Genomic DNA, 22,889 nt, shown 5'->3' with positions numbered 1-22,889 from the left:
ATATATATATATATATATATATATATAGCGTTCAGATACAAAACCGTCTAAATCCACCTGGACACTTTTCTTTCAAAAGAGCATTTTTTTTTTATTTGGTTCTTATAGTAAAGTTCAGGAATTTCATTTTACAGGTAATGGTGAGGTTATTATTGAGAGAAAAAACTGCCTTTTTTCAAAAATATAAATATAGTAATTTACTTACCTTTTAACAACTAATATTTTCTTTTGTGGAAAAACCAGTTAAATCCAGAGGTGTGAGACACCCTGGGCAGCAAAGGAAATGGGAGCACCCACTGGCTGGCGAGTACGGTCAGCAGTCAGTCACTGACACACGAAAATCTCGTTATGACTTTTATCCATCCATCCATCCATCCATTCTCTTCCGCTCATCCGGGGCCGGGTCGCGGGGGCAGGAGCCTAAGCAGAGAAGCCCAGGTTTCCCAGCCCAGGTTATGACTTTTAATTTCCTTTAAATACCTTTCCTTTAAATTTCGAACATTTTTTTCTACACACAAAATAACGCTAGACTCACCTACAGCTTTGTTTACAACCTGATCACCACCAACAGTGCAGAAGTGCAGAAAATACTTCAAGTCACATGATTCGATCTTGCGTTCTGATTGGTTCTGGGGGCGTAGAGGCGTTTAGAGGATTTTGACAATACAGAGACAATTCATGCTAGGCGTAGACGGTATTTGGCAGGTTATTATAATAAAATTATTTGATTGGTGTACAGTGAGATAATGAGGTTTGCGTCTGATCGCGCCATACTGTATATATATATATGTGTGTGTGTGTGTGTACTGACTGACGCCCCAAGATTTAGGATTAGATAAAATTTTAAGCTTAGTTTAAATAACTCATAAATTAAAATTCTACATTTGAAATATTACTATCACATTCAAAAGCAGAATAATGGCGAAAAGGGAAAAACTGTCTTTATGTCGAAGTCTGTATTGTTGACTCATTCAGCCATGCCAGCCTCCTTTGTCTGTGGACTTTATTAGTCTATAACATCATATTATTTTCTCTTGAGCTCTCAATTCAAAAATAATTTCTACATACTGTATGTTTAAAGGCTGTGTTGAGACACTGTAAACACAGTATGTGTCATCACTGGGCTTGGTGGGGATGACAGATGCTGTTTGTCTTGTATGTACAGTGTCATCTGTCTGAATAGTTCAGCACCAGTGTTGGTTTTGTTCTGTTCCGTAGTGCTATTTTTTGTGCTGGTTATGTACTATTAGTTACCACATGTGCTATTTCAGCATTTTAGGCACATAAGTTGTTTAAAGCATCTTGGAGAACGTGCCACCTTTTGAAGTTTTCAACTATATCACTTTAAGCTAATACTAGACTGATTCCCATAATAATGTGGTCAGGGTGGCCTTACCTTATATTGTAAGGCTCCTTGTTGTTGTTTTCTTATCAATTATTTAAATTTTGTTTTCATACTCCAGAATAAACTTGGGGCTATCAGATGCCACTCAGAAAGTTTTTTTTTTAATATTTAAAGCTAAATGAACTTTTAAAAAGCATTGTACTATGGTTCATAATTATGAAAAATACATTTCAGTATACACTACTGTCCTGTAATTCACACTATATTTTTAGCTATTAAACCACCAAAACATCCATATAATGTGAGAAAATATGTTATCAAATGCTAAGTAAGAGAAATTTGCCCTGAGCTTTCTAGGAGCTTACCATATTTTGTCTTTCCCCTAAAGATTTATTAGACATGGTTTAACTAACAGGAGGCTCAAGGAACTCCTCCTTGCTGAATTATAGAAATCATTTCCCATTAACTATTTTAATGGAGAGAGGAAATTCAAGGACACCCTCAATGTTAAGATTATCACTTCAAAGACAAGCTGTTGACACTCTGGAAACTGTTAACGGTGTAATGAATGAATCATGAGCATAGTTTTTGGTCAGAGGGCTGTTCCTCCTCCCAGCAGTGTGGTCTGGCCCTCATCTGGGTTGTTTGTGACACCTTGCAAAAAGAGTCCTTACCTGACTTTCACTGACAGGTGGGGAAAGCAGTGAGGGAAGACAAGTTGTTTTTGAGACGGTGAGGTACAAAGGGACTTTTGTCGGTCACCTCAACTTCTTGATCATCTGCTGTTATGTCAGAATAACAAGACAATTAGGGAGGGACAAATAGCATGTTAATCTGTACTGCAGATCAGCAAAGATCATGAAGCGCCTCAGGCTGCAGACGAATCTTTGTTAATAAATAATATGTATTTTTGTTAACTGGGTGCCAGGTGAAGATGATCCCATAAAGATGTGTCTGAGCCTTTAACACAATAAAATCACAAGTTTTCCTTTTTAATCACAAATAATGTGCATTTCAGTTTAACAGGCCTAGTTTTATGTTGATGAAATACATAGGCTATAGGAAATGTTTTCTAAAAATAAAATGCAATGTGCCAGCTTTTGTGAATTTGGCTGCACATCACCCCCCACTGTTAAATCAAACAAGCACACAAACACAGACCTATTCGGATTAAGCGACTACATGCACCAGCCCACAATACTGTATGTATTTCAGCCCCATCCCTCCATTTAAGCTTTATATGTCAATATAAAAATAGAACAAATGAAATTCGGTCCAAGATAGGATGTGACTTTAATGCTGTTTTCTCAGAACCATGAGACATTGTTGTGTGCATGGGGTGTGGGCATGGTGATAAAGACAAAACATGGGCTTGTGAAAGTGTTAGACCACCAATCAGAAAGTGCACATGCTGAGCTATTATTTATCTCTGTCCATAATGTACATTATTTAGAGACCTCCACAAAGCTAGGATTAACACCCTGTGTCAAATACCATTTACTAAAAAGCGTTAAAAACTGTGCCAGCCACCGAATTATTTCATCAATACCGTATCTGAATTCATAAATGACTGCTATCATCTTTAGCATGGCAAAGAGCAGTGTGAAGAATCCTGGCTTTGATTTCTGTGAAATTTGGACAACTGGTTTTGTTTAACCTCTGATTTAGATAAATACTGTCAAAGTGATTTATACTGAATTAGCCAAGCCAACATTCTGGGGTAAAACTTCTGCTTAAATTATGAACTAGGAAGAAAGTGAAGAGAACTTGTGCCTACTCGCTCAGATATATCTCCATCAGAAGACAGAACAGGAAGAGCTGTTGCACAATCATATCTGGCTACATCACTTTTTTTTCTCCTATCTTGTTTATCCTTTCTTCTGTAAAAGGTGAAAGCTGGGAGGATTCAACTTTTGTTGTCAAGTTCTGTCTGCAGGAGCAGTAGGTGGTAGTTTATGGATTTACTGTTGCTCTCCTATTGAAAACAATGAATGTAAGTTTTTTTTTTTTTTTTTTGTCTACCACATGCCAACATGTCCATGTTCTTTTTTTTCATGAATATGTGGATAGAGATTCTTTACACTACAAAGAAAGTTTCAAGTGATTGTTTTTAACAGCTTAATAAATGTATTTATTTTTTTACATTTAAAACATTTATTTATGGCCCAACACACGAGTATCCAGCGTAACCCTTCATAGGGCAAGTGGTTTTTTGGTAAATTCCACACTTTATATATGACACCAGTGTTAATTTAGTTGACGAACTATTTTCATTATAGTTTTTATTAACAACCCTTTTTTTCACGGCTAAAACGAGACAATAACAAAATAAAAACTACCTAAATGGATAAAAGCGATAATGAAATTAATTGACACTTTCGTCAATGAATGAAAACGAGATGAAAATACTTGGGGGGGATGACATCCAATCAGAACTTACTTAATTTTGTGAAAGGCAATGACAACTTAGGAAAACATCCAATCAGAACTGATTTAATTTTGTGACAGGGCGGGACAAGTTGGGAAAACATCCAATCAAACGCACAGTTGCACAAATTTGATCTAAACCCGGGAAGGCCACACTAGCCTGCGAATTTTTCAGGCAGAGCAAGCCTACTCATCAATATTTTATTGTTATATTCAATAAACAAGGTTAGGTAAATAAAGATGTTTGTTCAATATGTTTGTGTGTGTATATTGGTCTTTCAAGCCTAATAATATTGCATAACTTTTAATAAATGTTTAATTTCATGTGTGTATAAGGACTAATTCAAGGGAATTGAAGAAAAAGCATTTACATTTTACACCCTTTATATTTTAGTCGACTGAATCGACTGTAGATTTAGTTGACTATATTCTTACGCTATTCGTCGACTAAAACTAGACTAAAACTATTCAGATGACTAAATTATGACTAAAACTAAATTACATTTTTGTCAAAAGACTATGTCTAAAACTAAATCAAATTTTGCTGTCAAAATTAGCACACTTTATGAGACCCATCCTTAATGAGGTTAGGAAGCATGTGGTCTTGAAAAACGTGGTCATGAAGAAATGGCCTAATGTTTTTAAAGTTATGATGTGTATATTGTAATGTTCTAAAATGTGATGTTGTAACGAATATGTTATAATGTTCTAAAATACGTGTTCCTTTCAACACATGTTTCTTGGAATTTTTTTTTAACACTCACAGGCAAGGAACCAAATACGGTAACTTCATTGAACTTGAATATTCTACATGAAAAATGAAACATATTGAAAACTGTCACAAATGTAATTAAGTCTTATTATGTCTTCCAATAACACTCTAAGGTTGAAGTTTTGAAGTATTTCAATTAGTGCCCTGTAAATGGTTAATTACTATAGTTTTCACATCTTTTCTTATATATTTGTATTTTTAGATTGTTGCGAAGGACAAAGCATTTGGCGAGACATGGCCTATAAAACCTAGAGTGGTTTAAACATCTAACCTCGATTCCATTAAATGACATGAAATAAATCAAACTTCATAAAGAAAAATTTGCACAGCTTGAAACTATTTTTTAACCTCCCCCCAGTGTTAGCTCATATGCTTCTGATTTCTCGTCTTTACAGACTTCTTTGAAATCACAAACAGGGAAGGAAGTAAATGCTAAATTGACAAAGATAAGAAAACAAAATCTTGTCATTGGTGTCTCACAGCTGACAAAATGTGAATAGCTCAATGCTCTGCTGAAATGGAATTTCTGAAGAGAGGGGCTCTGTGTGAACTTGACCTAAGAGGCAGAATTTAATGAGAACAAAACTCTAGGCAATCAATATTGTATATCAATTTAAACTTTAAATGGAGTGTGCTCACCAGGCTCCCATTCCATAAATCCATACATGGAATCAAAGAACTTTCAAAGAAGAAACAATGAGGTCACAGCTTTATGATGTGGGTTTATTCCCTTCGTTAACAGGTCTTCACTAAAAAGAAACCAGGTGTAACAAGTTTATTTTTAAATCTAAGAAGAAGAAAAAAATTGTAAAAGAAACTCATTCTGAGTCAGTGTACACTGAAAATGCATAAAAGTGAAAAAAATTGTAAAAGAAACTCATTCTGAGTCAGTGTACACTGAAAATGCATAAAAGTGTAGGACAGCAGCGACATGCAGATTTGAGAGCTGTCAGTCAATGTTGTCAGAGATGGTAGGGCTGTGATTGGAAGGAGTGAGCCACTGTGTTGTGACTGCCGCTCAGAGTCTAAGGTCAACACTGAACTCCCTGCTCCCCCCCCCTCCCATTTTCCATGAGAGCTCCCCACACAAGCCGGCAGGCCAATGATGTCCCCACTGACCGCTGTGATCTGTGGCCAAGTGGCGTCTCCCTCTGCCCAATCAGACCCAGCACCTCTTGTTCACTGGCCAACTGGCCTTCTTCCCTGCAAGCCGGGGCCAGGGCTCCTCCTGGTTCCGTATGTTCTGCGCTTTTTTTAGGGCTGTGATGGATGCCAGCCGTCCCTGGGCGCCCTTCGAAGCTGCACCAGAGACAGGGATTAAACAGATTTCTCTTTTTTTTTTTTTTTTTTTTTGAAAAGGGGATGGATGAGTGTAATCACCTATAATCTCAAATTCTAGGCCTCTTGATAATGAACCAGGGGCTGTTTCGGCCATTTGGATCAGTTCCCTCTAGTCACCTACTTAAACCATGAAAAGGACCTGTCATAACAGCATGAAAGTTGTGGAGAGGAGATGGAGTCGAGGTAGCAGCTGCATTTTCTGCTCCTGTGGACACTTAGAAGACTGAATGCTTAAGGACCGAAGTCACTTTGGCCAACGAGCACTTGGCTATTGATCCTGTCTAAAATGGAACCCCTTAGGAAGTTAAGCTCTCATCCTACATGTAATGGGAAGGATAAAACTAGATAGACTAGGGCATGCACTCTGTCCTAATCTTATGAAAACTAAGAAGTGGAGCAGCATTTTAATTTAAAGGGCTGAGAAAGAAATGGGAAAATGTTCTTTCCTTGCTCTTTCAATGAGCGAAAACAGCAACAAATGAAGAGCTTTAACACAAAAGATGGGAGAATTAATCTTTTCATCTAGCAAAACAAGTACTGGCAATCCACGCTTTAGGCCTTATAGATTTTTTTTTTAAAAAGGAGTAAATTGTTCCTATAATACACCTAAAAATGTCAAACATGTAACAATATATTATTTTGTGATGGCAGGAGCAGGAATAACAAGTGTTTCAAAGCTAAATAAAACAAAAGGAATAATGTGTAGTTGGCTAACTCTGAAGACCAAAATGAATGCAGGTCCTGTAGAAGGTTTTACTGAAGCTACGCAGTGTAGAGGTGACATGAGATTTTAAAGTTAACCCACCTTTGTCATAATACATTGTTAGTGGAGGAAAGACAAAGAAAGTGGGAGTGTTCATTTGAGTTAAAGACTTCCATACTGTCATAATATCGATACTTCCAGACAGTTAATGCACTGGGGGTGTGCTTGAAAATAAAATTCATAAAAGAAAGAGTAGCAGAGAGAAGAGGTGTGAAAATTAAATGTCATTTCTTGACAGGGATGTCTAAGAATTAATCTGGCAGTGAAGTGTGACAAAGTTGTTTGGTGACAAGGCAGGAGAAGACAATTGTCAACACTTCTTTCCTTCCAACAAACGCTGGCACCCAAGAAGTGGGCGCAAAGCTAAGAGATGTCGCTCACAGAGCAGGAGACAGGGAGAGAGGGAAAGAGAGGTGAGTGTGTGCGTTAGTGTGTGTGTGTGTGTGTGTGTGTGTGTGTGTGTGCGGGCATGAATACAGATGTGAGAACTGGTTTAAGCTTTATGAGGTAAATCTATGAAAGGTGTCTGACATTTATTGGATGTTTTAAGCAAAGTTCACAATATGTGCATGTAATTACTCCCACAGTAAGTGAAGAAAGTCCATAACATGCAATTGCAGGCATGTCAGGCTGTACATAATCACACATAAACATATTCTGACCATTGCCATTATAGAGAACGATCCAAATTAAAAGAATACTGTGAAATTTAAATTTCTTTCACAGCTCTTACAACAGGCTGGCAGCTTGAATGAATACAGACTTAAGCTTGTCTGTAGGTGTAAAATTTGCAAACAAAGGAGAAAAAAATGTCACATTTTTGTTTTTATTTTTCTTACCATAAAAAATATCAGCAGTGGTAATGTGTTGGAATTCTTAAAGAAATTGTTCAATGTACCAAGGGTTTATTATATAGACATAGTAACACAGTGAGATTGGTTTTGATCTTTAAATCTTGGCATGAAAGATGATAGGCTTATTTTCCATAATTTTGAACAGTTTCTATAAAAATAAGCTATGTTTACATTTCCATGACAAGCAATCTAGTGGTTTTGTGAATAATGCACAGCTTTACCAAGAACATTGAAGCAGCTTATTTTTTTCTTTGACTGTTTACATTTGGATGCAACGACGTGCTTTGTTATTATAATACCACATAAAGGTCAGAATAGGACTCAGCTCTGGGTGGTTTTGGGGCAGCAGGACTGACACTCAAACACTTCCTTAAGTTATCTTTCCTTACTAAGCAGTTTTTAATCAAATGCAAGACTAAAGTGATCATATAAGTCATTTTTATAGATCTCCTATGGTTTGTGCCTTCATTCACATCTTGCAAAAAAAGATCACCAAAGCATTATGAGACACTGTCCTGTCTATCTGTTCTTTGCTTTTGTTTTTAATATTCCTGCACCATTTTTCTAGATTTTGAAAAGCTGTTAGCCACTTGAAGTCTGTTTTTGGGAAGACATCATTTTCATGAGCCATGATCCTGGGAGTAAATACGGACCAGCATGCTCCCTCTTTTTCAAAGACATGCTAATGTAGACCTCATTCCAAAACCTTGATGTCAGTCTGTGCCATCTAGCCACATCTGATGCATCTCATGATCATATCCTGACTATCTCTTTGATCAAAGTCCCCAGTAAGCAGCTAGCTTCACCATAATGGCCTCATTCGATTACAATGTGTAAAGTACTCCATTAGTTTCTCTGTTCATGAATCATTAAGTGCTGGTTATGATCAGCCAGCTTCATAAGGAACTGCAGATTGAGGAAATGGAAACTGGTGGAGCAGCCTGAGGTCATAGGTGGATACAATATTCTAAAGGCTAAATGAACAATTGCATATTAAGGTAGTCTTCTGAGCTGAGGTATTATATGGAGTATGAAAAATCAAGAACCGTATGACCGTACAAAGAAAATTCATATGAAAACAAAGCAATTTAATGCAGTTTATTGCATTTTTAGATCCACAAAATCCCCTGAGATAAAGATGAACACAGAAAAACAAATTAACTTTGTCAAACCACTCTTTTACTCTTGTGTCTTCCTTTCACCCCCGTTCCTGCTCGTATACAGGGGAAGCACAGCACAGTTTAAAGTTTCAAACCTTTGTTTATTAAATAAAAATCGAAAATTGTCTCAGGAGGACATCAAAGACAAAAGTTTTTTATTTATGCAAACATTTTTTTTTTTTCCTTTTTAAAGAACTTTTATTGTGAAGCATAAGGAATAAGGTGTGTGCAAGTAAGCCACACAAATAAAGTACGCAATCACTCTGCCAGCTTTGGTGCCATATTGGCTAGAGATGTATCCATCTGTTTCCTCTGTTACTGTGGTCCTTGTTATTTCTTGGATCTTTTTATTCCTCTTTCACAAAGTGTTTTGGATGATAAAGTTAGACTTAAAAGGTGACAGAAACACTCGTGAAGAGGTGAAGAAGTTAAAAGAGGGTGAAAAGATGGTGGCAAGAAGAGTGAGTGATGGAAAAGGGGAGAGTGTTACCCATACGCAATGCATGGTACTTGAGAGAGTGAAATTGATGAGTTCATCTTTGTCTCATTATTGTCGTGATGGATCAGATTGCTGACTTCCCTCAAAGGCGGCTTAATGACTCGGTGACACAAATCTGAATGACTGGCTTCACCGGTGGCATCCATTAGAGTGCCACACAAAGCTCTCAGATGTGCTTAAACAAAATTGATAATTACCAAGAGGTTTCATCATTGTAATGAATAGCATCAATAAAGGGACAATTCATGTTGCATTTAATGCATTCAGTCCTGCCATTGAGGATGCCCAGGCTGTTATGAAGCCAAGAGATGATTTTTAACTCCCATTTATCATTCCTTTGTTTTGATGCAGTGAAGAATTATATTCATCTTCATTGAGAAATGTTGCAGAATAAGCTGTACAAACACAATAGAAACCTAGGTAAGGCCTCAGCAAAATAAAATGACCGTATCATTGACTCTGTGTCTTTTATTGAGCTATTTCCACAACCAGATCCCATGCAATGCGAACAATAATAACAAGGTGGCAATATTACCATAATTACAGCTTCTTCCTTGTTCTCCAGCCAGTTCATTCCCTCTCCACCTCCTTCCACCCTCCCCAACCTCCACCCCTTATCCCCTTCTGGTTTATGTTCTTTCTGGCTGTTGTTAATGCTCGGGCTCTAATGGCCATGGCGTCTTCTCCGACAAGGCTTAAAAACGTTTGTCTGCCTCCTCCATCCTCTTACTTATTTAATAATGAGACCACACAAGACAGTGGCTCTATTCATAATGGGGCAGCAGTGGAGCCATCTTGGTTGGCATACAAATCATGAACAACTAAGGCAATATAGCAGGAGAGATCTAATTGAGAGATAAATCAGACCTCTGATACTGGTTGTCTCAAAAATCAGTTGAACTTAGTCCCTGTCAGTATGAGAGCCTAGGCTCTGTTAATCTGTTGAAGGTTGCTGCCTCTCTGCTTACACACAACTCCTGTATCTAAATATGGAGATCTGAAGGCATTGCTGTGTTTGTGCCTGTGTTGTTTCGACATCCTGATGGTTGTCGACAGCTGTGACAAGTACGCTTCGATGTTTATTTCTCTCTATTTGTGCTGGAGAGTTCAGGATCCCACGCCACCTTGTCTCATCTCATCTAAAAGAAAACAACAAATCATTTCTCCCAGTTTGAAACAACAGATCGGCGGAGGGGTGGGTAGGGTGGGGAATATTTGCTCAAAGTATGATTTCAGCATGGTTGACTGACATAGTCACTCTTACAGGTCCCCGTGCTTCAACATACTCCAACTATGACATAAAAACATAAAGTATCACCACACCATTATTTTGATTTGCTGTACCATTTATTATTTATGGAGTTCAGAGATTCATTCATAATTTTTTATTTCTAGCACAGGCAAAACCTATTTAATCTTTAGCCTTATTTACAGAAAAAGTAATGTTCCAGAAGCATTATGTTGCATGCACTAAAATAGCAGCCCTTCATATTTCACCCTCACAGTCCCCAGAGTATGACAGTCCATGTTGCCGATGCGAAGGGAGGCAGTGATAAACTGGAAAACAGGACAACACTTAGTACGCAGGTGCTTGTATGAGCTTAACAAAAAGCCAAGGAAGGCCAGCAACTGTCTGTGGGGATTTAACCATGTTACAGCTTTGATGCATTTTAAATTGACCTCGAGCATACTTTGGAGACAAGGAGAGAGTGCAGAAACACACAAAGCAGACGATCAATTACTATTCTATAATTGGACAGGGCTTTAATGAGGCTGGCGGATGCAGCCTTGTGCACCTTTGTCAGCCAGAGTCACTGACGTGGGTGGCCCAATCAAAGCATGTCCTCATTAGCATATCTCCGCACATGCAACACTAGCCCTCAGAGTGAGCAGCACTTAAAACAGAAGAGTTTTTTTTCCGTGGGTCCATTTTCCCAGTGAAGACCGAACCTTATTCACTCCTGAATTACTTGAACTTGACATAGCAACATATTTTATTTGTAAAATGAAATAAATCACAGTAAATTGTAATTATACAAAAAAGAACACCAACAAAAGCTATTAAAAAAAGAACACACACCTTCTAAATTTTATACAGAACAATACAAAGATTTTTAAATATAAACAAAATATTAAAAAAATGATTTTTGTCTTACTTTATGTCAGTGTTAATAGCTTTAGCACTCTGAGACTGAAAGTAAAGAACTGCTCAAAAAACTTGGTGTTGGCTCTCACTGCGGTATTATATCACTTCCTGTTCCTGTTACAACACAGTGGTGTTTTGTGTAGCGCAATCTTTAAATAACGACCTCTTTCATTGTGTAATCTTCACAATGCTTTACCCAAAGCACACTCTCCGCTGAATCACCTGTAAATTAATTATTATTCATAGTATTCACTCATGGTGTCTTTAATTCAATTCACTTCAATTTTATTTATATAGCGCCAAATTACAACAAACAGTCGCCTCAAGGTGCTTTATATTGTAAGATAAAGACCATACAATAATTACAGAGAAAACCAAACAATCAAAATGACCCAAGCGATCCTGTCCTCCTTGAAAAATGCCGATGTTGGTTGTTTCTGCAGGCATGTTTTACGACCATTATCTATTTTTTAGATTGAAATAAAGCAACCTCTAGTTATCGTAGGCGAAATTGCGTGTGAATAACATGTTCGGTTTTCTCCGGCAAATCCTGAAAAAATGCCTAAATATGGATTTACTCAGATCTCTGAAAAGTCTGCACAGACTAAATGGCATTAGATGCAACCGGAAGAGTTAAAACAATAAATAAATAAACTTTTCTTTATATAAAGCTTTACTTGAGCCCTCAAAGCACTTTATGCAACATTCCTTATTCATGCAAGCACTTCAGTATTTTGCGCACGGATACTTTGGCAGACCAACTGGAACAGCCAGGGATTCAACCATCAACCTTCCAATTAATAGATTACTGTGCTACCTCCTGAGCAACATTACCCACGGACATGACCACACGACACGCGAAGCTACATTTAGGAGCACTCATTTTGGAAATGTACATATAGGTTGTATTTCAGGGCCTGCAGAAATGATGGATACTTACGTTTGGATTGGAGGACATGTTGGAGCAACCACTTGGCAATAATGGGAAGGAAAAACTCCCTTTTATAACAGGAAGAAACCTCCAGCAGAACCAGGCTCAGGGATCTGCTGCAACCATTTGGGGGTGAGGGGAGGGAGACAGGACAAAAGACAAGTATTCCTGTAACTTTTACTAGTTACTTCATGAATTTCTTAACTAATAAAATTTTAACCATTAGAGATAAAATTATTCATAACCATCTCACAGACATATCTTTGTGTACAGCTACTTTAGGTACTACTGATATTTATTTAGACTGTTACTCTCCAATTGATCTTTCAGAGTTAACTTTAATAGTTACTTCCTCCAAGCCATCAAACATGTCTGTTAGACCCATTCCTACAAAAGTGCTCAAAGAAGTCCTTCCATTAATTAATGCTTCAATCTTAAAAATGATCAATCTATCTTTATTCATTTGCTACATGCCACAGGCTTTTAAGGTGGCAGTAATCAAACATTACTTAAAAAGCCATCACTCAACCCAGCTGTCTTAGCTAATTATAGGCAAATCTCCAACCTTCCTTTTATCTAAAAAAATCTTGAAAGAGTAGTTGTAAAACAGCTAACTGATCATCTCCAGAGGAATGTTTCAGTCAGGTTTCAGAATTCACTGCAGTACAGAAATTAGTACAGCATTAGTGAAGTTACAAATGATCTTCTTATGGCCTCTGACAGTGGGCTTATCTCTGTAGTTGTCCTGCTAGACCTCAGTGCAGCATTCCATACTGATAACCATATTTTATTACAAAGATTATACCATGCTCTAAGTATTAAAGGTGCTGTGCTGCAGTAGTTTGAATAACATCTACAGTACCTAATAGACTGCAATTTGTTCCTGTAAATGGTGAGTTTTCTTTACACACTAAGGTTAATTATGGAGTCCCACAGGGTTCCATGCTGGGCCCAATTCTATTTGGATTGTACATGCTTCCCTTAGGCAGTATTATTAGAAGGCATAATATACAGTTTTCATTGCTATGCAGATAATACTCAGCTTTATCTATCCATGAAGCCAGATGACACACACCAGTTAAACTGCAGGAATATCTTAAATACATAAATGCCTGGATGACCTAAGTTCAAATAAAGCTGAAGATATTGTACTTTGACCTTAAAATCTTAGAAACATAGTATCTAACCAGATACTTACTCTGGATGGCATTACCTTGTCCTCTTTGAGGAATATTGGAGTCATTTTTGACAAAGATATGTCCTTCAATGCACATATTAAACAAATATGTAGAACTGATTTAATGCATTTGCACATCTCTAAAATTAGAAACATCCTGTCTCAGAGTAATGCTGAAAAGCTAGTGCATTCATTTATTACTTCTAAGCTAGATTATTGCAATTCATTACTATCAGGTTGTCCTAAAAAGTCCCTGAAAAACATTCAGTTGATCCAAAATGCTGTTCCTGGGGTATTTAAAAGTAGACTGGGAGGTAGAGCCTTCAGCTTTTGATTTCAGTTCAATTCAATTCAGTTCAATTTTATTCACATAGGGCCAAATCACAACAAACAGTTGCTTCAAGGCGCTTTATATTGTAGGGTAAAGATCCTACAATAATACAGAAAAAAAAAAAAACAGGAATCAAAACTTTCAGGGCCCTCTTCTGTGAAACCAGTTCCCAGATTGGATTTGGTTTTAAGATTAGGCTTAAAATTTTCCCTCTTGATAAAGCTCACAGTTAGGGCTTGATCAAGTGACCCTGAACCCTCCTTTAGTTATGCTGCAATAGGCCTGGGCTGCTGGGTGCTTTCCATGATGCACTGAATTCTTTTTTTACTCTCTGTGTGTTTATACACCTCTCTGGATTTAATCAGTCATTATTAATCTCTGGCTCTCTTCAACAGTGTGTCTTTTGTCCTGTCTCCCTCGACTCAACTCCCAACTGGTTGCAGAAGATGACTGCCCCTCTCTGAGCCTGGTTCTGCCAGAGGCTTATTCCTGCTAAAAGGGAGTTCTTCCTTTCCACTGTTGCCAAATGCTTCCTCATAGGGGTTCATCTGATTGTTGAGATTTTCACAGTACATTATAAAATGCCTTGATTGTTGTTGTGATATAGGTCTATATAAATGCAACTGAAATAGAAAAAATTAAAATCTAATTTTTCACATACTGAAATTTTAGTAGTTCAAGTCCATTGACTAACCTTAGTTAAGAATACAAAGGCAGGCCAATAAATTATCCAAAGGTCCCTGAAGCCAAAAATCCATAAAAATGCATAGAAAACAAGCCTTATTCTGAATTAAAAAATTAATTCACTTACAGCTTTATTGGTAAGTTATTGCAAACAGTTTGTTGATTCTTTAATCCTGTTTTCCATCATGAACTCAGTCAGAATCAGAGAATTAAGTTAGGCCTGTTGTTTAAAATTATACATGGCACACAACATGAAGTAGTCCATTAGATGCATTCTCTCTACAGGAAATGCTCTAGTTGGCAAGGCAAGGGGTGGTGCCTGGGTAGACATTCAGGAGGCAGCACACATGACGTCTACTCACTTGCTATGAATACTCAGGACAATTAACTTATCTGTTCTCAGATGGGCTCAATCAAGCACCTAACAGTATAGGCTTGTTAAATGCCTGATTTGACTAATAAGGACATGTGTGTTCTCACATGCATCTCCACTGGGTAATGCCTAGAAAAGTTGAGTGCTGTAGTACATATGTGAAAACAGCTGTACAAAGGCTGTTACAAAGCAAACGTGCTACTACATCCACTGATACATTCTTAATATTATAGCAAAAGAAATAGCATTGTATCTTTCAATTAAAATCAAGAAAAAGAATGCAAGTAATAAAGTAGAAGAGACTGGTTGGCTGGTTGAGGGTTCATCCAACAGTAAGATACTGACCAAACACTACAAGAAAAGGACTCCATAAGTCTACAAAAAATATTAGGATTAACCCTTTGAGGTCTGAGTTATCAGAATATATACAAATCCATCCATCCATTCATCCAATTTTTACAGCAGCAGTCTAAAGTAGAGGTGCCTAGACCTCTTTTAGGCCACCTCCTCCAGCTCTCAGGGGAAACACCAAGGCATTCCCAAGCCAGCTGAGAGATGTAATCTCTCCAGCGTGTCCAAGATCTGCCCTGGGGTCTCCTCCCGTTAGGACATGCGTGAAACACCTCACTTAGGAAGCACCCAAGAGGCATCCTAGTCAAATGCCTGAATCACCTCAATTGGCTCCTTTCGATGTGGAGCAGTAGTTGCTCTTTGGGAGCCCCTCCCAAACAACTCATTCCTGCCTCTTCAAACTCTGCTGTAAACTGCCATAGTGTGAGCCTGATGACCTAAAGGGCTGAGTTTGGGGTTATCACCACTGACTTAGAGACTGGTCTGGAGCCCCCAGCAACCTCCGGTGGTTATTGCCGGACCAGTGTGTGAGTGGTTACTGGAGGGTGTGGGCTGTTGCTGGGTGAAATCAGCCATAAAGAGGCTGATGCAAAAAAACCCTGCTTGTGATTGCTTTGGTTACTAGCGGATTGCTGTGGTAGCCCATAGTTTGCATGGAAGACACCAACTGTCTGCAAACCCCTGCTAACTAATCAGAGTTGTATAGTAGCGAAACCTAAAAAGGTGTGATGCAAACTGTTTGGCAAGTACTTGGAGGATGTTTGCTGACAACTTTCATGCAAGCTATGGGCAGCTGTGGTGTTGTGTCAAAAAGTGATCGTACTGGACAGGTCGCCAATCTGTAACAGAGCCAACACATAAAAACAGACACCCATTCACGCTCACATTCACACCTACGGACAATTTTGCATCACCAGTTAACCCCATGCATGTCTTTGGACTGTGTGAGGAAGCTGGAGTACACAGAGAGAGATCCCACACAGACATGGGGATAACATGCAAAAAGGCCCCAGGCTGGATTTGAACCCAATACCTTCTTGCTGTGAGGTAACTGTACTAGCCAACACACCACTGTGCTGCCCCACTGATAAGTTAAACAGTAAATAAATGTGTAATTTTTTTATGATGTATGTAAATTTCAGTTACAACTGCAGACATGGTGGTATTCTAAAACTTGACCAGTATTTTAGATTTAAACGTGCTCTGTGACCCACTGTGTTTCAGAGGTCTAGAATACTGTAAATGAAAACATGATTTAAGTCACACATTCTTTTATTTATATGATTATTTGTATGTGTGTGTTGAACATGGGGAGTAGACTTGCACAGCTGTTTTTCTTTCCTGTGTATGTGAGTCTGTTTATGTGTTTACTGAAGGGTAGAAGCAGATGATGAGGAGGTATCATCTTTGGATGATGCATTGCTTTGTGTACAGTCCTTGCCATTATCTGTTCTGTTTACTGTCTTTGTGTACATTACCCCACTGACCAAATGAGATTCTTACATGCACAATGGACTTAAACTTGACTTGATTATACAGTAGACCATCCATAAGGTTACCATACACAGTAAGTTACATAATTGTGACAAATTATAATGTTTGTATACAGTTAGACATCTGCAGAGAACCTAAATAAATAAATAAATGAATAAAACAGTTGATGAGGAACATAAGCAGGAAATACCTCCCTTCTTTCAGCTTCTGTTTGACACACATAAGCAGTTTTGATTGAAGGCCATAATTACGTGAAAATGATGTAAATTTGTGCAAAGGAACTAGCCTGACGCTGTTTGATCACTTTACAAACATGAATTCTAGCACCATGCTGCCAGGATAAAGCATGTCACCTTGTACAAAGAAGAATGATGGCAAAATACAGTTAACCAGTAATGGTTATAATGACGATGATAATGCTCCATTATCATATTTTCAGACAAGACACAGATGCAAGTGCAGCAGCTTTTGATTGCTCGTGGTAATGTACCCAACAACCATTATCATCTAACTTAAAGATAAGAACATTAAGCTAATCATGTGTTCTTCTTCCTAGTGTGCATATTATCCATATTTACAGATGGCTGAAAATTAAAGGAAAAAAAAACAAAAAACTATTGGACTCAGTAGTGAGAAGATCCACTGGATGTAATGTTAATGGCCTAGATTGGATTCACCTGCCCCCTTGAGGTAAAGGTCACTGCAAATGAATACAAAGTCTTTCTGGGTGATCTCCTTTAGTCAATAATGATAAACAGAGTGGTTTTTTGGAAGATGACAATGGTGCTATAGGATATATTACACAAAAAGGCAAAGAAACATATATTAAAAGTACAATGATAATGGTTTTTGAATAAGTGTTTTTCCTTTGTTTTAAAATACATGAAAGAAAATAACTGAGCTGATTAATAGTATTTTATTTTTTTTTACACAAGTAGTTTATTGACCTCGTTAAAAAAGTGTGCCCTCAAAATTATTCACTTATTTAACATGTACTTGTGCACTACTGACAATTAACAGATATATGTCAGACAAGCAGTTGATTAGCTGGAAATACATGTTCCATAAGAGTGGTATATTTTACAGACCCTGAGACTCTTAGTTTACTGAGTGATTCATCACATAATCGCTGCCTGCAGAGCACTCTGCATCAAAGCAACTTGAAATGATGCTCTGGTGTTTTTACAATCAAAGTCAACATCCTGTGTTTTGTCTGTACAGCTGACGCCTCATTAGGGTTAGATCACTTAAACCGTAATGTTGTCTGCAGGAAGCAGCCAAGTATTCATGTTTATGTAGCCTGAAACATAAAAATTGACATTTCAAACTTTCTTGTCTCAAAAGTTAGGAGACAGGATATGGCAGCAGCATATGGTCACATCGAAAGAGCCTATTCAATTAATTGTAAGAGGCATACATGAGTTTCTTCACTGCAGTTCTATCAAAGTCTGACAGTGTTTTACTTTTTAAACCTGTCATCAACGTGTTACAAAATGCACCAAATATGCATTTGGTTTTCAAGCAATTTTTGCTAAAGATTAATGTAGTTAAACACATCAGTTGGTAAAGGTTGGGGAGAGATTTACCTGTAGTCCAAACATTTTTCCTTAACATGAACAAAGTGATTCTGTTGCTAAAATCTAACCACACTTGGCACCTGAATGCAAATCCTGGACTCCATGTCACACTTTGTACTTTGTTTTCTGACCATATATCATGACCACCTTCCTATGGTAAAAAAAACAAAACAAAACAAACAAAGAAAAAAGCCCATTAATTGTTCACAAGAGCTGCTTCTTCCTTTCTTGTTGTTGTCCTTCATATAAACCCTGAATGGGATACAGAAGCAGGATAACCACTTCTGTTTTTGTCTGTTTACATTTTTTATGCATACAAATTAATCAGCTCACTTTGAGTACACTGGGGCATATAAAATTATGTTGAGCATGCCCAAACACTACGTATCAGGCAGTGTCATTCTATACTCACATAAAATTCCTCCTCTTATTTCTGTTGGCTGCTAATGGGAAGAGGCAAGGACATTTCCAATGCTTGACAGGAGGTTAAAGTATACAGAATGCAGGATCAAGAAAGACGCAGAGTGAACAAATGCAAATCTCCCTCATGGTTAGTCCAACTAGACCAATCCAAGCCCTTACAAATCTTAAACCAATCTTCCGTTGAACAAAAGTTGTAATCCTTTATTTATTAATAAAATCAAATTGAACAAATGAGACTTTTGGTTGCTGTCTTGTCTATTATGCAGAAACTTCAAACCACGGAATTTCTTTCAAACAAATTGAAGCTAGTCTTGACACACACTGGACATTTTATGGTAGGTTTAGCATGGAAATCTCAAAGGCTCATTAGATGTCTTCTGGCTGTGCTTGGTAGCTAAAGGGCATCTACAAGTCTTATCTGAAGTGGCAGGCACCACTCAAATAAGACAAAAGCTATTATGAAACTAGTCCTTTTGCCAAACTTTAAGAGTCATATCAATGAAGAGGAATATCTAATACCCTTGCCATTCTGGAGGACAGAGGTACCCATGACAGTGCCTCCAGAGTGTTGTGGCCCTGTCTCCAGTAAAAATGATAGGCCACATCATTACCAGGCTTCCACACCGCTGTGGATAGAGAGAAAGGTAGGTACTGACTGAGTGAAAAGGAAAGAGCAGTGCCTGGGATCAGCTCAGTGTAGCTGCTGGGGCACAGCTGCCCCTATTCCAATTCAAATGTAGAGACTGGTGAGCTGCGACAGGGCTGTACCGGACCAGGTACATCTGTATCTCTTCCGGCGCATTGTGGAGGAGGTTGTGAGTGACAGCAGGTGGGGACGCAGCCCAATTAGAGCAGGACTGTTGGAGGATGATGAATGGGGCAGGCTTAGAGAGCCTAGGCGAAACATAGGCATAGGCAGGCTTGAGATGCCCACAGCTGTCTGACTGAATGAGTATAAACATGCTGAGGGGCTCCTCCATACAGAATAATACAGCCAGCATCTGCGGGCTGGTGTGTGCTCTGCTGTCTCTTTCCACTTCTTTTTCACAGGCTTTGACAGTTATGAGCTCACCTCCTTGACTGGCATGGCCTTGAACTAAATTTAGAGAATCATGCAGCTTGACATTCACCCCCCCGTAGAATCATATGGAGGTAAAAGTATACGTTATGCACTGTACAAAATGCTTTGTGTGTGTGTGAGTACAATGGTTATCACTGTGTGGAGACAAGGCTATTGTATGTGAACACAGCCTTATCACCTGTTGCTAGGGGATATAATCGAGCTGCCACTGCAATGTCAAGCTGTCATAATGAAACCTAAAAATCCATGGTTTTGGTTTAGGAAAGATAGCTTTACCCAGAGTATTAAGTATTATTAAATTCTTATAAAAATGGCCAAACTGTGATTTAATATTTAAACAAATGCTTGATTTAGTGATTTAGTCTAGAATTTCACATGTAAGGTCAGATAAATAACATACCATAAAGAGCAACATTCACATAGAGGATGATAGAAAATGGTATTGGCACAGGAAGTGCTACTTAATTTAAACATTGTGGTGATTGGAGGGTGCCGACATGCCTGCAGGTAGAAAATATCTTCCAGACCTTTGTGGGAGAGATTAGTGGAGGTTTATAATTCAATTTCATTACTGTATAAAATAGGAGGAGACTTCTTGGAGGCCACCTGTCTCCTCCTGTCTTTCTGTGTCATTACCTTAATCCCCTGCAGTTATGGAGAAAAGGCGCTTAACTCTCTTTCTCCTCTATAATGTCGGGTTGGTTCAAAAGATGTTAAAAGTTAATTATATAAACTTCTGGTGTGATCAATGTGAGAATGGAAAGGGAGTAATGCAGCACAGCAGTGCTTGAAATATAGAGCATGCATTTCACCTGTTAATTCCCCCGTGAGTTACCTCGCCTTGCATCAGTTGGTGTGTGCGGGTGAATGACCAAGACGATCGAAGAATAGATACAGTAGATTAAGAAAGATAAACAGCAGTAGATGACTGTAAGTGAGGAAGGAACAGGAAGATAAGTGTGAGATGGGATGAGGAAAGAGGGGACATAAATGAAAGTGAGATATAGAGAGATGTTGTAATGGAGTTCTGCATTGGTGTATAAATTTTTCTTATTGCACCATCTGCCACAGAAACTAAACATTTTAATAATCTATTACTCCATGACTTATACTAAACAAAGAAGTCCTCACCATTATGTATGTGGATAGCAAGCACTGTATGGTAAATTCTGTAAAACAGAGCTTTGAAATGAGTGGAGTGAAATTTACACTACCCACATTCACCAAATGGCAAAAAATGGCAACGTGCAGAGGATGTGTAAAGTCTGCATGCCCCCCGCCCGCCACCACCAGTTTTACAACAGCAAGTCTTATGAAAACCTGGCAAGCCTACCAATTCAGCACTGATGTGTACTGTAAAATAATACAAGCCCTGTTGCAGAAAAAAATAAATAAAAGAATTAAACAAACAAGACAAGCTGCTCAGTCACAACTGTACAGATATACAAGTACATAAGAACTTGAAAAAAGATACATCATAACAAATACAAAAATATCAATATGAACACAATAGAAATGAAACTGTATGATTTTGACAATAAAAAATAGTCAGACACACGCACGCACACACACACACACACACACAGCGCTAAGAGAGCAGTGATAATTATATTGCGCTTAAGGACCAGAGGCCAGGAAATAAGTTTAAATTGTCCTGCAAGGATTTATTTACACATAACAAAAATAGGCAATAATTAACAAATATAAAACACAATTTCATACACCAACTTGATGTAAAAATTTCTTTTAGGTCTTTTAAACCAAAAAAATTATCTTAACTTAAAGTTAACAAAAGTTGTTCTTTTGAGTTAACTCAGTGTTCAATAAATTCAGTTTAGTTCTTTAGTTTCAATATCTACTTCAATTGAGTTTTCATGTTAGGACTCAATAGTCTCAATGTTGTGTTTAACCAACAAAATAATTCACATTTGCAATAATACCATTCACAGCATCACCACACATGATCATTCAATATTAAAATAAAATGTACAAAATGTACAAAACTCCAAATAAATCAAAAGGCTGGACAGACTCTCAATACAAAGTCTGTTGTTTCTTAAGTTGTCCTGAACTGTTAATCCTGTGCTAGTCTTGAATCCACTGCTGTTTGCAGGAATGGATAAATCCTATCAGGTTGGGTGAAAATAGTCAATGCCCAGCAGATGGCGCATTGCGCCAAATGCGCAGTTCAGCAGGTTCACAGTTCAACAGGTCTGTCAGCTCACCATCTTGTTTCACTGTACATGAAGTCCAACCTCAGTATTAGCCAGACATGAAGTCCAACCTCAGTATTAGCCAGGGCTGGACTGGTAATCTGGCGTACCCGGTGAGCTGACAGTCCTCAGGGGCTATTGGATTTTTTTTTTCTTCCCTTTTTTTTTTCTTAGAGACCGGCCCACAATTTAGAGGGGGAATCGGTAGCGAATATTTTTGTAAATCGATGATGGCCTGTGTTAGAGAATTCAATGAGGCCTTTGAAGTGATCCACCAGACTGGAGGCCATAGTGCTGCAGACCACGCAATAGTGCAGTGGTGTACAAGTGAACAAGAGTGGATGCCACAGGCACTGGCAGTCAGGCGGCAGTCCTCAAATTACATAGTTTTGACTGACATTTTCTAACTATTTTCTAACTATTGGGAAAGATGGCTGTCGCACAACATGACCCTCTTCTCTCTGAGTCCGGGGCCTCAGCTCCGAAGATGAGGCCGATGTCCTCGCAATTAGCTGGGTAGACCACATGGAATAAGTTGATGGGTTAGCTGAAGGTGAGCCAGAACTATGCAAGAGCCCTTGCCAGTGGCAGCCTGAGCTAGCTCACCAGGATGATGATGACATGCTGGACACTGGCCTGGGCTTGCATTGTTTGGTGGAGCATAAGCAGGAGGGCCTGTTGTTGGCCCAGTGTGCTGCCGGTGCTGTGCCAGCCAGAAATGGTTTGCAGGATTTTTCCTTCCACCGGAGCCTACAACAGTCAAAAACTATCTTCCCATGCTCCCAGATTTTGTCTCAAAGCTATCAACTTTATGAAGCAAACCACTGTCTACCTGCATCACTGTGCCTGGCGATGGACAGTATATGGAGCTCAATGGCATGGAGGATGGTGGCTTAGCCAACCCACCTCCTAAGGAGTCATGCAGTGCTCTCCCTGGGCAGAGGGAT

Source organism: Archocentrus centrarchus, chromosome 10, assembly GCF_007364275.1.
Source record: "Archocentrus centrarchus isolate MPI-CPG fArcCen1 chromosome 10, fArcCen1, whole genome shotgun sequence".
In the NCBI taxonomy this organism is placed as follows: Eukaryota; Metazoa; Chordata; class Actinopteri; order Cichliformes; family Cichlidae; genus Archocentrus; species Archocentrus centrarchus.
Note: the sequence above shows the minus strand (reverse complement) of the source record.